This window comes from Canis lupus, chromosome 38, assembly GCF_048164855.1.
Source record: "Canis lupus baileyi chromosome 38, mCanLup2.hap1, whole genome shotgun sequence".
NCBI classification, from domain to species: domain Eukaryota; kingdom Metazoa; phylum Chordata; class Mammalia; order Carnivora; family Canidae; genus Canis; species Canis lupus.
This window is the reverse complement of record NC_132875.1, coordinates 14108860-14126403: the sequence shown is the minus strand read 5'-3', so window position 1 is coordinate 14126403 and position 17544 is coordinate 14108860. Positions and strand designations below refer to the sequence as shown.

Below are 17544 nucleotides of genomic sequence, written 5' to 3'. Positions count from 1 at the left end.
AAATATATATAAAATAAAATAAAATAAAATAAAATAAAATAAAATAAAATAAATTTAAAAAATTAAAAATAAATTAAAAAAAGAATACCAAGGTAAACTCGTGAATAAATACCAAACGTATAAATAAATAAAATAAACAAGTGGAGGGATCCCTGGGTGGCGCAGCGGTTTGGCGCCTGCCTTTGGCCCAGGGCGCGATCCTGGAGACCCGGGATCGAATCCCACGTCGGGCTCCCGGTGCATGGAGCCTGTTTCTCCCTCTGCCTGTGTCTCTGCCTCTCTCTCTCTCTCTCTCTCTCTCTCTCTCTGTGTGACTATCATAAATAAATAAAAATTTAAAAAAAATAAAAATAAAAAAATAAACAAGTGGAGAAATCCAGTCCTGAATAAGTCTTTCAGTAGAGCCAGACTTTGGAAGGAAAATGTAGGCCTAGAAAATGTAGGCCAGCCTACTGAGAATACTCAGAAGGAATCTAAATAAATTGGGCATTACACTTATTTCCTTTCCGGGTTGCTTTTCTCAGGGAGAAGGAAAAAATAAAGGTTACTTGAAACTGTCCAAAAGAAACTACACTTGAGAAAAGTGACTATATTATTACTGATAATATAACAGTATAATATACAAAATTGAAATGTTATACATACTGTGGGATATATTTATCCCAAATGCTCTAGAATTTACATATATATATGAATATATAAGTGTGTTTATATATATTCTCCATTTAAAAGTATGCTTTAAATATAGCATTTTTCTTAGCAAAGTTGATTAAAAGCAATATTCATTCAGAAAATGGCATGTGGTTAGGAATTACATTTGGAATGATAAAGAAGAAAATAATATTCATCATTTTTTCTATTAATCAAATAATTAAAAATGAAAGAAATTAAGATACATATCACTAATTCATTATTGCAGCTTTTCCAATATATATCTATGCTGTATATATTTCAGTATATATTTAAAGTTACATTTCTTTAAAACATTACGAATCTGTAATTTTTATATAGACACATCAGAAATACCTGCCTCTGAAACAAGTTCATTTGAATTTATATGTGACCACTTAAATTATCTGTAAAACTCATCAGGTCTTATCACCAGAAAACCAGCTGGATATGTGATATAGCTTGTAGATGTCCCAATATTTATAAGACAATGATCCATTAAAATCTATATCACTAATTGAGTTCTCACACAAGTAACAATCATTTTAAAGACAAAATTGATTATCCTTTCACACATATAAAATGAATATAAGCTAATTTAAAAGTAAAAATAAGTAAAATCTGTTACAATGGCAAAAAAGAATGCATATAATATTAAAATCTCTCAATAAAGAATTTTTTTAAGAAATCCAAAAGCTATGAATAATACAGATACCTATGAAACATGTTTATTTCTTCCAAAAGACATTTACAGAAATAAATGAAAATAGAAAGAAATAATCCATAAAAATATTTTTCAAGCCAATCAAGATTCAAGATGTTTGCTGTTTTCTTTTCAAATCCCCTTTCAGTGTGTCCTTTGAAATGTGAAATGCCAAATGAGCAATTAAGTTCCATTTGTAGAGATTCTTTAAATTTAATGTATCTATAAAGTTTTCTCTCATCTATTCTGTTTTTCGAGTTCAAAAATATGGAGTCATCCACCTTAATTCCTTTCTGTCTTTACCACCCACACCCAAATGATCACTAACTGTATTGAAATTCTCCACCTCTGCAGTGTCATCATTAAATTGAACTATTTTCTGATATTTCCCTCTCAACCACTCCGACAGCCTCAGGTGTGAGTCTATGCCTTCACTCTTGGAACTCCAATGTATTATCCAGCAGCAATTGCCAGAATGATCTTGTTAAAATGTAAATTAGAGACAGAGTGGAATTAAATGTGGGCAGAAAATATATAACTATGCTAAATACAGTACAGCAAAAGTTTTAACTGAAGAGATATCTATGTTTAAACAGTGTGAATGAGGCTTTATAAGAGACTAGTTTGAAATGCAAAGATGAAAATATGTTGCTGCATCTTCAGGTCTCAGATACACTGGAGAATTTTTTTTTCTTTTTCTTTTTTCTCTTTTCAAGCATCTGGATATTAAACCACTCTTGGCAATGAATGTGAATAAGTAGACAAGGAAACAGTTTTAAATTCCTTGGTCTTTCTAAGCAGTTAAATAATTAGAATTTCTACAGTGAAACTGTGTTCTAATCTTGTTACTCTAGTAATAGTGGTGGATTGTATGAGAAAAATGAGAAATAATTATTACATTTATGAGTATTTTTTGTTACTTTATACTGAATTTTTAGTCTTTACAAAACCTTAACATACTGCAAAAAAAAAAAAAAAAATTCTTGCTTTCAGCTTTAGGCCATCCTTATATCATCTTTCTCACCTCAGGAAAGAGTAACACTATGTATCCATGTGCTCAGGCCAAAAACCTGAGATTAGTTCTCGTTTTATCTCTTTATCATACCACATACTAAGCCAATCTTTCAAATTATAAACATTATTTATCAGCTCTACAACTAACACTAGTCCATATCACTATCACAGTCTCTTTCTTTTGAACTAAAGACTCACCCACAGATCCATTTTCCTTTTTTTTTTATCCCAGACATAATTTCTTTATAGGATTTGTCACTATTTAGGTTACATCACATAGTATAAAGGGTTAGATATTATGCTACAGTAGAAGCTCTAGCATCACCTTACCCTAATTATTTTCTTGTTTCTTGATTAACTTCTTCTCCCTACAAGAATAAATAGGGACATTCTGGTGGAGGTCTAAATCACTAAAGTAGGCTTTTAAAAATATGATAAATTGGGATCCCTCGGTGGCGCAGCGGTTTAGCGCCTGCCTTTGGCCCAGGGCGCGATCCTGGAGACTCAGGATCGAATCCCACATCGGGCTCCCGGTGCATGGAGCCTGCTTCTCCCTCTGCCTATGTGTCTGCCCCTCTCTCTCTCTCTCTGTGACTATCATAAATAACTAAAAATTTAAAAAAATAAAAAAATATGATAAATAATATGTCACTCGATAACGGTATATTAAAACAACAATGAGCAACCAGTATACATCAGCTAGAATAGCTAATTTAATTTAAAACACTTGTTAGTGTTTAATTTAAAATTACACAAGTCAGTGAAGATGATGTGGAGAAAAGGAGTTCTCATTAATTGCTGGTAGGAATGCAAATGGTATGATCAATATGGAAGACAATTTGGTTGTTTCTTACAAAACCAAATATCATCTTAAAAAAATTATTAAGCAATTGCATTCCCTGGCATTTACTCAAAGGAGTTGAAAACTTAATATCCACAAATCTTGTACAAAACCTGCAAGCAATCACTATGCCCGTCAATAGGTAAATGGATAAACACACTGTGGTACATCCATATAATGAGATATTATTCAGTGATTAAAAAAAAAAAAAGAAATGAGCTATTAAGCCATGAAAAGAAATGAAGGAAACTTCAGCACATATTACTAAGTGAAAGAAGCCAACTAGATAAGACTCACACTATATGATTCTAACTCTATGATCTTCTGGAAAAGGCAAAATTATGATGACAATAAAAAGACAGTGACTTAAAAAAAAAGATTAGTGGTGTGCGAACAGAGAAGAGACAGAAAAAGAAAAAGAGAGGGATGAATAGGTGGAGCAAAGATATTTTTAGTGAAACTATTCAGTATGGTACTGAAATACTGGATACATGCCATTATGTATTTTTCAAAACCCACAGAAGATACAACAAAAAAAGAGTACCTTAATGAAACCTATAGACTTTGGTTAAAACAATGTATCTATATTGGCTTATCAACTGTAATATGTATATTACAAGTATATGATACTAATGCAAGAAACCATTAACAGGAGAAACTATGTGTAGGGGGTTAGGAGTCCCTGAAAACTTTCTGAACTTACCACTCAATGTATCTCTAAAACTGAAACTTCTCTAAGAAAGAAAGTCTTATTTTAAAACTTAAAACTTTTTTTTTAAGTTTTTAAAAAGATTCATTTATTTTATTTGAGGGAGGGGGGGAGTACAAGTGGAGAGAAGAGTAGAGGGATATGGAAAGGAAGAGAGGATCTCCAGCAGCCTCCTCACTGATGCAGAGCCCCATGTGGGGCTTGATTCCATGACTCTGAGGTTGTGAGCTGAGTGAAAACCAAGAGTTAGATGCTTAACAGATTGAGCCACCCAGGTGCCCCAAAACTTAAACCTTATTAAGTAAACATAAAAAATATGAAGAAATATATTAATTAATGACCCTCAAAAACAACAAAAATCCACACTGAAAAAAAAATACTAAGTGAGTAATTCACTGTTGATGGTAAAAAGTAAAACTTAAAAAAAAAAAGACAGATTATTGAAATTGTTGTTTTTATCTCAATCCATGTTTCTTCATGTTTGAGTCATAATAATTTTAGATATAAGGCATTTCATATTTATAGTCTGAAGCTGTATTGATGAGTATTCATTGTATATTTATAATGCTAAGGGGGAATTTACAACCAGATACACATAACTTGTAAAGTGGGAAAAACTAATTAAAGAGATACAATTTATTCTGTTTACTCACAAATCTGAGTTCATCTGTGAAATTAGTAAAGTTAATTCTACTTTCAAAGTTTATGTAATTTTATTTCATAAAATACTTTAGCATGAATATTAGATGGTTTTTGGTACAAACTAATTATTAATATCATGATTGATTTAAATATTGAGAACCAAGACTATATATATATTATGTATAGAAGAAGTCCCTGTATCTATTTAAAAAATGAGGATGTAATATATTGGGTTTGGGGGAGGTCCGGTTGCTCTGGGCTTCATCTTAGCATTTCAGGGGCTGGGGGAGCCTGGGGCTGGGGAGACCAGGGGCCTAGCCCCACAGAGTGAGGACAATGTGACCTCCCCCTCTCCCCTTGTGGCTTCTCCACTCAGTGCCTTAGGGGGAGAAGCGATTCTGCCCTCTCTTCCCTCCTCTTCTCTGCCCCCACCTTGGGTGTAAGCGACAGGAAGAAATAATAATAATTTAAGATTCAAAAAAAATCTGATATATATATATATATATATATCAATATATATCTCAATATATATATATATATCTCAGATATCACAGAACATCACACTTTTTGCTCAAGACCCATCAAAGGCATCTTATTTCAAAGTAGATTCTACATTCACACAAATGACCCACAAAGCCCTACATGACCTAACTCTATGTAGAGCTTCTGTTTTGTTCTTCCATTGCCTACCCTCCAGGTGCTATTGCCTCTTGCCAGTGTTTGAACACATCAATCAGACTTCAATCACAGAGCCTCTGAACTTATTTCTTCTTCCTGGGATGATCTTCCCCAGATAATCTTATGACACTATTTCACTTCTTCAAATTCACAAATCACCCTTTATCACAAAGGCCTTTTCTGACTACCATTTTCACCCAGACCACCATAATCATCCTGAGCAGCTGCTATCCAAAAGGTCTTTCTTTAGTGACCACTCTACATAAATGCCAGCTCCCTAGGACACTCTTTTCTCATTATTTTGTTTTATTTCTGTCACTTATACAACTAAGTCACTCAACTGAATGTAAAAATGAATATACTAAATATATTAGTTTCTATGAATGTCTACTTTCCCCATAAGAATGTAAGTTCCACAAAGAGCAGAGATGTGCTGATTTTAATTCACTGAAAACTCTCTCTCTCTCTCTACCTGCATACACATACACACAAAATGGACACATATGCATTATAATGTTGCCATAAATTAAAAAACAGATTATACAAAGTTATGCAATATATTCAAGATTTTTTGTAAGTTTTAAGAATAATATACTACCAGAATTTTCTCAGATTATTATAATCATCTTTACCTTAAAGGTTGCATTGTATGATATCACATATAATTATCAGAAAGTATCTAATCAATGTATTAATTAGTATTTTGTTTTGATGAAATAAAAATGGTTAATGAGAGATAAAGAAATTTGGGGTTCAATTACATACTTGTGGCTTTTCTATTATATATTACATAGCAAATTATTTTAGCTTTCTGATTTTCAGGTTCTTATTTAAAGATTTATTTATTAATTTTAGAGAGCAAGGGAAAGAAAGTGTGAGCAGGGTGATGGGTAGAAGGAAAGGGAGAGGGAAAGAAGCAGACTCCCTGCTGAGCACAGAGCCTGATTTGGGGCTTGATCCCACTACCCCAAGATCAGGACCTGACCCCAGATCAAGAGTCAGACTCTCAACCAACCAGGCCACCCAAGTACCTCTCTCAGATTCTTTAAAATAACTGCATGAAATGAGGCTATTATGCTTACATGAGAAAATATTTATTGCTAGTCTATAATAAGTATATAATAAATGTTAGCTGCTATCATCATTGTGATCAATATATAATTATTAGAAATTTAGGTATTATATATTTACTTATATGATTAATACTGCAGTATCATCTTCATATGTACATTTCAACATTTCTCTTAAATTATGCCTTTGAAATATATTCTAAGAAATAGAATTACAGTATCAGATTAGTTGAAGACTTTTGACAAACATTGACAATTGTCTAAAAAACATGTAATAACTTAGAACTAGAGTAATGTAAGGGTAGTTATTTCTTCACACTATTATTTGGATACTAAATTTTAAATGTTTATATGATAATACAAATAAGATGTCAAGCTGTAATTTTATTTTTTCAGATATTTTATCTCTTATTATAACTTTTATATGATTTCCCTCTGGGCATATTCTTTTATAAATTCAATCTAAACCTCATATAGTTATCCCTTAACTGTTTAAAGTGGTTAATAGGACTTTTTTGCATATTAATACATTTTTTTCTGTCCATTACTTTATAAATGCTGATTCAGAGTTTACTGTATATTGCTTAATTTTGCTTATGATGTTTTATGAAAAGTAGACTAATTAAAAACTTTTTATTAATCTTCTCTATTATGGTATGCTCAGAGTTTATAGAGCATGGAAATAATCTAGACCTTGGAAGTAGTATTGATTTTTGCCCATAAAATGTTTTATTTCTTTTTTTGGGGGGGAAGAAATTATTGATACCTCTTTAAGTCCTTACAATGATTCTCCAACTATTTCTTAAAGCAATAGTAATAATTAATTTTCCAAAGAAATTAATTTTAGGTTAAATGATTAATTTGTAAAAAGTGTTAAGTTTAAAAAAGTCTATTTTATTTATTTTATTTTTTATTTTTTTAAGATTTTATTTATTCATGAGAGACGGGGGCAGGGGGGAGGGAGAGAGGCAGAGACACAGGCAGAGGGAGAAGCAGGCTCCATGCAGGAGCCTGATGCGGGACTCGATCCTGGGACTCCAGGATCGCACCCTGGGCCAAAGGCAGGTGCTAGACCGCTGAGCCACCCAGGGATCCCCAAAGTCTATTTTAAATTATAACCACCTAATGCAGTAAGGGTGGGAATAGAGTTTATCTGAACTATCTTTACCTTAGACAATATTAAATACTCTACCTCTGTCTTTGTCTCTCTCTCTCTCTCTCTCTCTATATATATATATATGTCAGACATCAATTACATGTTTTAATTTATATATAATACAGATATGTATATTACAGAATGTTTAAGATAAATATAGATATGTAATGATGTTATATATTTTATTTCTATATTTACCTATAAATATATCTACTAGATGTGAATAATGTAATGTGTAATACGGATATAAGTATGTATATCATATCATATACATATAGTGAAAAAATGTATAAATGACCAAACCATATTGATGCTATAAAAGCATAATTAGATGTTTTCACTAAAGTATATAACTGAATGAAAATGTAATTACCTAATAAATTCAGCTTACATGCATCAGATCTGAATTATCTGATCTGAATTTACATTGAAGATTTGAATCCTTATTATCTGTGAAAATGAATATTCATACATACCCAGGATGATATTCCAGGTTGAGAATCATTTTAACTAAAAGCTTATGTATGTGTGGTTTAAAGGTCAGTTAATCCATCATAAGCTTTTGCTTGGTTTTACATGAAATTTTTTTCATTCAAATCAGAGTACAATAGAATATCTCAAAATTCCTAGGGCAAGTTTATTGGAGTATTTGCAACTCATATTTGTGATAGAATATGATTTTGAAATAGAAGTATAGACTTAAGTTGTCTAAGTAAAAGAAGTGTTTATTTGTGTGAGCCTATTTATAAGCTAATTTACATGTGTTTTGACTCAGGTATTTCTTGATTGTGTGAATTATTCTATATTGTCCTCATGATTTTTATTCAGTGTTAGAGTTGTCCTCTGGTTGTAAAACACATTGTTATGTTTTATGGAATTAATTAGCCATTTTCACTTGGTATGGGTTTGAGAAGTTTATAAGTATGGAAGGTTACTCAATATGGTTTCCATCCTAGTGGAAAATATTACAAAGAGAGTAATAATGTGTAGTCAGTTTTGGTCACTGTGGATCAATAAATTTTAGAGTCAATGGAAAAGAAGAGAGTGATGATGTTTGCCTAAGGCATTACAATATTAATCATGTTAATATAGTCATTCTAAGTTAAAGAGGAGGGCCTAACATCCTATAATTTATAGATAAATCCAAGTTTCCAAAGTTTCACTTATAGTAGATCAACAGGAAGTTGATATGGAAAAATAAAAATGGTGTTTTTGTGACATTAAATAAAATTTCTTATTTGAAATATGGATTTAAATATCATACTTTTCAAGGGCAGAAAGGTCTGAAAGTCCTTTCTAGGCACAGTTTCCTCCTTACACCATTCTCTGGCCAAATAGATAGAGAAGTTAGTTAGTTAGTTAGTTAGTTAGTTAGTTAGTTAGTTAGTTAGTTTTCAGTAAGGGCTTTTTTCAATGTGAGGCTTGAATTCATGACCCTGAGATCAAGATCTGAGCTGAGACCAAGAGTAAGATGTTTAACTGTGTGACCTAGGTCTCCCAATTCTGAGGTATTTTTAAGTTAATATAGTACTATTTTTTCCAATGTCAGAGATAAAACACAAGTAACAGCAAAGGCATAATAAAAATAATGACCTAAACATAAGTAACAGTGGTTAGCATTATTTGTATTTTGTTATTGTAAATGTAAGGAGCTGTATATGAATTACCTAATTTAATTCTCACAGCAGCCTATGGGGCTCTTCTACAAGCTATGTGATGTATTGGAAACTTAAATAGCTTGGGATAGCTTACTCCAAGTAAGCATTTTTAATACAGTGTGATATCAGGATTTAAACACAGTTTAGGAAGACTGGAAATGTTGAGCCATATAATTTTATGTTCTACAGAAATGATTGACAAATGAGGGTATTAGATTTCACATAGTGTGATTTTTCTTTCTACATCCTGTGATCTTTGAGGGAGAGGAATAAGTGGACTCTGCACTGAGTGTGGAGCCCAACACAAGGCTGAGTCCCACCACTCTGAGATCATGACTTGAGCTAAAATCAAGAGTCAGATACTCAACCGACTGAGCTAAACAGGAGTCCCAAGCTTTACTTTAAAAAGAAAAAAAAAAATAGGTCTTCAGAGCTAAAGGTAAAAATACATATTCAGAGTATACTTATAAAGGGTCTAATTGGCTGGAATACCCAATAATGCAAATATACATTCATAGACTGTAATAACAAGGCTAAAGTGAAATTGAAGGACATTTTCTCTAGAATTTGAGGGGAAAAATCATGGAAAAAAATCAATAACTATAACATTAGCATTCATTCAATAGGAAGTGATTCATAATTAATTCATTTCACCATCTCATCTATATTTCACTGATGTGAACAAATAGAAATGTATGGTTTGTAATAAATAAGTTATGGATATACTTTATGTTTAATATATATAACCTTGATTTAATACAATTTCTTACAGATCCAATAATGCTGACTTCTATGATTTATAACTTTTTTCCTAACATTTTGTGGTCAAAAGGTAATTCTGATAACTCTCAAATGAGTTTTTCTCAATATAACCCAGAGACTATTCATTTATTATTAAATTTTGTGAAATTTCTTAGTCAGGAAACTTGATACAGATTTTTCCAGATAGAACATATTCCTCATTACTCCCTTTACAGCAACAATCTCTTTCTTACTTATGTTTTTGCCTAAACACCTAAATAAATAAAGCAATCCACCTATAAAAACAAAAGATTGGTATAAACTTGTACAATAAAACCACAATCGCAGATTTTTAAGTGTACAGTTTCTTATTGTCTTATCATTTTTTTCCAGTAATAATGAATGAAGATAACTGGAGAGAGAAGGAAATTCAAAGTGAGAGAGGGAGAGAGAGTCAGAAACAGAAACAATGAAAGAAAATGAAAAGAAGCAAAAATATTCTGATGGAAAAAGTAAAGATCTAAAAATTGGTTAAGTTGATTACAGGTTAAATGCTAATTTGGTTATGTTTTTAAGTGCCATATTTTGTATTTCTAAAATTTTTTACATGCAATTATTTATTTTTGTTGTATTTTCTTAATAGAAAATAAAGGTAGAATAGGTTTATGCTTTGGGACCGTGGTGAAGGAGGAAGTACTGATGTTCTGTGTTGCTTTTAAGTGAACTGATGAGAGGAATGAGTGATAGTGTAAGTCTATTAGGGATGCTATAAGAAAAATATTATCTATTGGGTGGCTTAAACAGCAAACACTTATATCTTACAATTCTGAAGGCGGAAAGTCCAAGATCAAGATGCAGGCAGATTCGTATCCAGGAAAAAAAAAAAAAAAAGATTCATATCCAGGAAGGGTCTGCTTTCTGGTTCAGAAATGGCTTTCTTCTCCAGGTGTCTTCAGGTAGCAGAAGGGCAAGAGAGTTCTCTGGGGTCTTTTATAAGAGCACTAATTTCCTTTATGAAGATTCTGCTGTCATGATCTGATCACCTCCCAAGAATCCTACCTCCAAATACCATCACACTGGGGATTAGGTTTCAACATATGAATTTTGAGGGGTCACAGTCTCCAGAATTCTGCCCTGGTCTCCAAAATTCATGTTCTCGTCACATGCAAAATAAATTTATTCCATCTGAACAGCCCCAAAAGTCTTAAGTTATTTCAACAGCAACTCAAAGTCTAAAGTATGAAATTTCACCAAAATCAGACACAGGCAAGACTGTATGTATGACTCATCCTGAGGCAAAAAAAAAAAAAAAAAAAAAAAAAAAAAATTGCTTTTCAGATGTGAATCTTGTAAAGCCAAATACATTACATGCTTCCAAAATACAATGGTAGGACATACATAAGAGAAACATTTCCATCTCAAAAGGGAGAAAGAAGAAAGAAGAAAGAGGTAAAGGTAAGTTTCAAATCTAATGGGGAAAATAATGAACCTCAAATCTCAAAAGTGACTCTCTTTAGCTCAAAGCTCTGTCTTCATGACCCTCTGGGGTTGCAGGGTCACTCCCACGCCTCCGGGGGACAGCCCTATCATGGCTTTCTGCCTGGCTCTCCCCAGTCTGACAGGTGGCCTCATCTTTTGAAATCCAGGTGGAGGCAGACATGAGCCTTGGACTTTTACACTCTGCTCTCTGGTGATGATTGTGGCTGAAGGATGATGCTGAATTGCTTGCTGTGCACTCCTGAGGGGAGGCCATTACTGCACTAGGGCTTACCAAAACCATACCTGGGACAGTGGAGGAGCCTGGTGCCAGAGAGTGAAGGGAGCGTGCAAAGATAAGTGGCAACTGGCATCATGCAGGGAAGTGTGCTGCTGGATCCCAGAAGCATGGCTCCTCCTTTGAAACTGCATTGTTTCCCAGGCCCTTGCATTCTGGGCCTGTGATCGGTGAGGCAGCCCTGATGATCTCTGAAATGCCTTTGGCATCGTTCTTCCATGGTCTTAAACAATAGCTCCTGGTTTCTATGGAGATGGCTGACTTTGTATGAGTACAAATCTTCTTATCAAATGGTCAACTGGCCACACCCTTAGTGTTCTCATATTTTGCAATATGGATAGATTGAGAATTTCCCCCAATTTTAAGTTCTACTTCCTTTTTTTCTTAACAATTCAATCCTTAAGTCACTTCTCTCTTCGCATAGTTTACTATAAGCAATCAGAAGGAAACAAGCCAACCTTCAACATTTTGCTTAAAAATAGCTTCAAATAGCCAACCTAATTACCCACAAGTTCTACCTTCCACAAAGTAATAAAAGGCAAACACAAATAAAGTCTCTGATGCTCTATGACAAAGTTTGCCTTGCCTTCACTTTCCAATAATATGTTCAACATTTTCGTCTGAGACCTCACTGGAATGGCCTTTACTGCTCTTATTTGTACCAATACTCTATTCAGGATTACATAAATATTCTCCACGTTTGAGGCTTGAAGAAGCTGTCACCAGGATTGCCTTTAAAGGTGTAGGTCCATGGCAATATAGGCTTTTTCTAGCATAACTACGAAACTCTTCTAGGTTCTATCCTTTCTCTAGGCCCAATGCTGCCTCTTGATCTCTAGTTATTGTTTACAGAAGTATTCCACTTCTTAGAACCAGTATCTGTTTTAGTCCATGTGGGTTACCATAACAAAATACCATAGACTGTATGGATTAAATAACAACAATTATATCTTATAGTACTGGAGACTGGAAGTCAAAAATCAAGTTGCCCATAGAGTCAGTGTATGGTGAGGGCCACACTCCGGTTCATAAATGGCTGTATTCTTGCTGTATCCCCACATGGCAGAAGAAGCAAGGGAGCTCTCTGGAGTTTCTTTTAGAAGTACACAAATCTCATCCATGAGATTTCCACCCTCATGACTTCTCAAAGTCCCACCTCCAAATATCATTACATGGGGCATTAGTTTTTAACATATGAATCTAGGGCAACACAAACATTTTTTTTAAAGATTTTATTTATTTATTCATGAGAGAGAGAGAGAGAGAGGCAGAGCCATAGGCAGAAGGAGAAGCAGGCTCCCTGAGGGGAGCCTGATGTGGGACTCGATTAGGACTCCAGGATCATGCCCTGAGCCAAAGGCAAATGCTCAACCACTGAGCTACCCAGGCATCCCCAAACATTTGGCTTTTAGCAAAGACAATATTATCTGGCTAGTTACTTACTTTGGTTAAGAAAAAGTCCCTTTAAGAGGTGTCTAGGTGGTTCAGTCAATTAAGCACAAGACTTTTGATTTAGGCTTAGGTCATGAGTTTAGAGTTGTGAGATTGAGTCCCACCTTGGGCTCCAAGCAGAGCATAGAGCCTGCTTAAGGTTCTTTCTCTCCTTCTCCCTCTGCCCCTTCTCTTATTTCTAAAAGGAGAAAAAAAAAGAAAAGAAAAGAAAAAAAAGAAAGAAAAGAAAAGAAAAGAAAAGAAAAGAAAAGAAAAGAAAAAGTTCCCTTAAGATCTGTAAAGTAAGGCCAAATGTAATCCATGATTAACCAACACATTTTCAGGAGAAAGTAAATTACTTAAAAATATCACAAACTAGTATTGTAAACTACTGTCTCTGTAAGGGAAGTTGTATATTTGTAAGAAGGTTATCAGAATTCTATAGTTTAAAAGAAAATAACCCATTAATTCATGCATTGAATTATCAATTAATGTAATTGTTTTTTAAAGATTTTAAAGACTTCAGTTTTAAACATCTATAAGACATTCACCAATGTATTTATTATTTTACTTTTAACATTATAAATTTAACTTCAAGTGACAGAAGAAACAAGTTTATGTAATGAGATTATATTTTAGCAGTATGTCTTCGAATAGGGAAACCAAAAAAAAAAAAAAAAAACCTTACTACCACCAAAATAAACCAACCAACCTAATTTATTAGGCATGTCTACATTTTCCTTCACATGATTTTTTTGGGGAAATTTCAGTTTCAAAGAATCAAGTCCTTGGAAACAGAGCAGCTAATCTTTCTAAAACTAAAATCCAGTATCTTAGATGCTCAAAATTCACAAACCCAATTGAAATGTCTGGTTGTCAGCCAATAGTGTCATGCTCAAGTCAGTTTCACACCACAGGGAATAATCTATAACTAATTTTAGTATGTAAATTCCAATTCTAAACATAATTAGAGACTACCATTGCTATTCCTGACTGTGTTGGCAATTGTCTTATTGCTGAATTGTATACGATAAATTTTCTTTGGCAACTTTTTATACTATCAAATAACACAACTGGACAACTATAAAAGTTTGAATTAACTAAGTATTTGAAAAATTTAAGACTTCATTGTAATTATTTAAATGTAATTTCTTATAGATACATCTATAAGAAACATCCTAATGTACCATAATGACAACAAAAGAACAACTAATAATCATTACTAAAACTTTTCAGATATATGTACAGGTATAGGATTGAACTCAAACACCAGTGAAAATATTATGATGTTAGCTCTAATTCACTATCAGACTTTCTGTGATAAAGGATAAACATTAAATTTAAAAACTAAAATCTGGGTATCCAACAATTTTTTGGAAGGCTACTTTAAATGGATTAAATATGACCTAAAAATTGGCCAGAATATTAAATGATTTCTCATGATAATACCTCATAAAATTAAGTATACTGAAACTTAATAATTTTTCATTCTTGTTCTATGGAATAAACTTATTTTGGAGGCTTGGCAAAATATTACCAAGAAATTTAAACATGAAAGTCAAGACAACATGCATAAGAACAAAATCACCAATTTAAATAACACATGGTTTCCATTAAATATTACCAGTCCAAAAATCACACAATGTAAATTAAAATAGGTATAGCAGAAAATGCACTCAAGCATGTTCCCATTTCAAAGATAAATGATGGAAGTTTAGCCAGCAAAAATTCAAATTGGCATATATGCAAACAATTGTATGCAAACTTTATTGAGTAAGATATAAGAAAAGACTTGTTTCAATAATTTTATGTACAGCTTGTATACATTTTAAAACAAGTAAAACTGAAAACATTTCTATGCAAAAGTCACAATAAAGTCCAATGACATACTAAAAATACTTTAAAAGTCTCACAAAATGGTCTCTCAAAAGAATAACTGAATATGGTATTCAATAAAATAACTGAGTAAGGTGTTCTTCTTGATCGGTCCTTTCTGTATTTTTGCTTTTTTTTTTTTTTTTTTTTTTTAAGATTTAAGTTATTTATTCATGAGAGACACAAAGAGAGGGCCACAGACATAAGCAGAGGGAGAAGTAGGCTCCCTATGGGGAGCCTGATGCAGGACTTTATCCTGGATCCTGGGATCACCACCTGAGTCAAAGGCAGACGCTCAATCACTGAGCCACCCAGGTGTCCCAATCATTTCTGTTTTAACTGAAAAGACATCTGCCAATTTATTTTTGGAATTTCAGAACTTCTGACTTTCAAGGCATCACAAGCATTCTTTGCTTTGGCCAAACTGTGTTTCAAAGTATACAACTTAGAAATATCACAAGATCCAATGAATGAAAACCCATTATACCCATTATAAACGACATAAAAATGGGCTCATTTCAAAGGGGGTGTCAATGCCCCATTCCCCATATTGTTCACACACATCTCCATCAAATCTCCAGTTAAAATAGCCATTCTCAGAACACCTTCTGGGAATGACAGAAGGTAATCAACCAGTGTGATTTTCAGTCTTCATGTTCCAAAGTGCTTCCCCTCTGCATCAGAGGAGGGGGGTCTTATTTTCTTTTCATATTCTTCTGTTGTAAATAACAACCATTTAATTTCATCCATACTGATAAGTGACCATGTTTTGATGAAGTGCTGATAGGAGACAGCCTCCACATATTCCTGCAGTCCTGTAGTAATGTCTCTATGGATTTGATGCATGTCTTCTCCTGAGAGCTCCTGGGGGTACTTGTGGTATCTTTTGCCTAATACCATCCAATTTACTTACCGATTCAGTCAATATCTCTTCCATATCAAGAGCACTTGTAACCCTATGTAGAAGAAAAATCAAGCTTTTACTTTGAGTAGTTATATCCCCACTAAGTCTCTCCTATTTGTTGTGTTTTGCATTAAGTTCCTGCTGAAATGATCTGAAGGCCAACATCCCAGGTGAAGATAAATTAACACCCTTCCCTTCTCTTCTCTGATTATATGGGGAATTGTCATGCTTCCTTTCCCTGAACCTCCTGATCCTTTTTGCTGATCATGTTATCACCACCTACAGTGAGATGAGCAGAGAAGGGCCTTGGAGCCAGTGGCGTGCCAAGGTACTGGCTGGAGAGCTTGCCCAGTAGCCCTTTGCAGCTGGCCTAAGTAAACAACTCAATTTATTGATTTACTTGTTAAATAACAAGTACACACACATATACTTGGCACAACTCCTAATGATATAGTGTATTCCTATGACAAATTTTGAAAATCAATAATATTAACTTTAGGAACTGTAGTAAATCTTGGTGTTTGGTTTTATGTTTAAAGGCGAAAGGCTCCTGGTGTTTGGTTTTATATTTATTTGGCTAGGACTTATGCTGTGTTTAATATCTGCTTTAGCTGCAGATGTCAGAAACTAAAATTTCTTCTGCAGCTTTTGTCTCTTTTGTTGTCTTGGATTTTCCTTGACACTCCTTTCTGAATAGGGTGCCCTATCAGGTTCTGGCCTCATAGAATGAATTTGGAAGTTCTCCTTTCTTTTCTATTTTTTGGAATAATTTGAGAATAGGTATTAACTTTTCTTTAAATATTTGATAGAATTCGCCTGTGATACCATATGGTCCTGTACTTTTGTTTGATGGGAGATTTCTGATTATGGATTCAATTTCTTAGCTGGTTGTTGGTCTGTTTAAGTTTTCTATTTCTTCCTGTTTCCGTTTCAATAGTTTATATGTTTCTAGGAATTTCTCCATTTCTACCGGGTTGTCCTTTTTGTTGGCATATAGTTTTTTTCATAATATTCTCTTATAATTGGTTGTATTTCTGTGGTGTTGCTTGTTATTTCCTCCTTCCTCATTTGTGATTTTACTTATTTGGATCCTTTCTCTTTTCTTTTTGAAAAGTCTGGCTTGAGGTTTCTCAATTTTATTAATTTTTTCAAAGTACCAGCTCCTGGTTTCATTGATATGTTCGATTGCTCTGTTGTTGCTGTTTTTGTTTTCAGTTTCTATATCATTCATTTCTACTCAAATCTTTATTATTTCCTTCCTTCTGCTAGCTTTAGACTTTGTTTAGAGGAAAGTCCTAGACTTAGCAATTAGACAACAAAAAGAAATAAAAGGCATCTAAATTGGCAAGGAAGAAATCAAACTTTCAGTAGTCTCAGATGACACGATACTCTATGTAGAAAACCCAAAAGACTCCACCACAAAATTGCTAGAGCTGATGGTCAAATTGAGTAAAGTCGCAGGATACAAAATCAATATAAAGATATCTACTGCCTTCTATACACTAGTAATGAAGCAGCAGAAAGAGTAATTAAGGAATCAGTTTCATTTACAATTGCACCAAAAACAATAAGATATCTAGGAATAAACTCTTAATAAAATAAAGAGGTAAAAGACTTCTACTCTGAAAACTATAAAAGACTGATGGAAGAAATTGAAGACAACATAAAGAAAAGGAAAA

General features: G+C 33.4%; 1 protein-coding gene and 1 pseudogene across 1 annotated transcript in view; both read right to left on the bottom strand.

Moving 5' to 3' along the window:
• LOC140626765 (uncharacterized) overlaps positions 1 to 17544 on the bottom strand; it is a 441573-nt gene that overhangs the window by 337136 nt on the left and 86893 nt on the right. The gene's annotated exons all lie outside the window — the stretch shown is intronic.
• LOC140626735 (translin-associated protein X pseudogene) lies at positions 15077 to 17096 on the bottom strand (annotated as a pseudogene).